Genomic DNA, 1,580 nt, shown 5'->3' with positions numbered 1-1,580 from the left:
CGATGCATTTGCAGACGTTCTCACCCTCGTTACTCTTCTTTTGGCAAATGGCGTCGTCTTCGCTTTGTTTAGGTTGAACTTTTACCTTGTTTCTCACAACTATTTCCCTCTTGGACCTATTCGTCCTTTTGAATATCTCCTCATATTAAACTTGTCAATCTTTTTTTTTTTTTTTCACCGCATTTTCCTGCGTGCATTTTTAAAAAACGCTAATTAATTATTCCACAACCCAATACAATCTTTTTTTGTAAAGCAGTTCCCTGGATGGAAGGCTCAAGCGTGAAAGGAGACGCTGTTGAGTAGAATAGCCTCACTCTGGTTTTTGTCCTCCTTCTGAGAATCCCAATATGTCAGCTGAAACAGAAAGCGAACAACAACTTTGTTACATTTCAATTTATGGATTTAATTCTCTTTTCCTCCTCAACTGTACATATATACTGTCATCCAATTCCGTACATTGCATAACTCCCTTATAGCAAAATAAATGTCCTTCACGGTTTGTAACCTTATTAAATCTGCGAGGAAATAAATATTGTCTTTATTTATTTGTTTTGAAGAAAATTTCATCTTGAAAAAAACAAAAGCTTCTCTCATTTCTCTTGCCTGTATAGAGTAAAGATTCTAAAGATTCTAAAGATCATGCACTGAAAATATTATATCAGACTACCCGTGACCCGTTGGGTTGCAGGCAAAGTCTGAGTTTTCCTGCAACGGAGTTTTGTTTCGTGTTTTTTTTTTCTTCTTTTCCCGGTTGCTTCAACGAATGTGACAAGGAAATCACGCGTAAGCGGCACCTTTCCCCAGAAAAGGAAAAATTTGGCTACTATTTCTTGCACGCTCTGCTACCACGTAACAGGTATTTTGGGTCCTTTATCGCAAATAGCAGTTACGTGGTAGCAGAGCGTGTTAGAAATAGCAGCCAAATCTTTGGAAGTGAAATACGTTGAATGCACTCGAAAAAAGCCTATGGAAAAAATAATTTCATGCCGAGATTACGAATGGGTCTTTTACGAAATATTTATGTCAAAAACGTATTTTGCAATGTTATTCACTTGAAAATAATAAAAATATGGTCTGTTTAAAGAAAGCTAAAATATAAATACTTATTGTACAAACAACTTACAATTTTTAAAATCGCATTCACTTAAAAATATTTCTAAATGATTATTTATCGTAAGAAAAAAAAACAACTGTATTTTTTCGCTGCCAAGTCAGTCTCATCGAAAGGTAAGAGTTACTTTCTGTCAGGATTAAGTTAATTTCGGATACTTTTACCATTATTCACCGTTTACGGTATTTATATCCTGAAAACTCTTAATATCTTCACAACCACTTATCCGATTTACGCGAAATTTGTTTCATTCCGTTCGTATTTATATTTCAGGGGAGATTTCAGTCATAGTATTTTCCCATTATGCTCCTATTTGGCTGGGTAACATTGCAAGCATGCAAGATTCAATCTGACTTTTAATGTATTATAGATGAAGAATGAAAAAGGCTGTTAAACAAGCCTCATCCTAAGAATGTCAACTGATTAGATATAATTACTCTCACACACACACACACACACACACACACAC

Source organism: Octopus bimaculoides, chromosome 14 (assembly GCF_001194135.2).
Source record: "Octopus bimaculoides isolate UCB-OBI-ISO-001 chromosome 14, ASM119413v2, whole genome shotgun sequence".
Taxonomy (NCBI): Eukaryota; Metazoa; Mollusca; class Cephalopoda; order Octopoda; family Octopodidae; genus Octopus; species Octopus bimaculoides.
The sequence above is the reverse complement of the archived record's forward strand: the minus strand, read 5'-3'. Positions refer to the sequence as shown.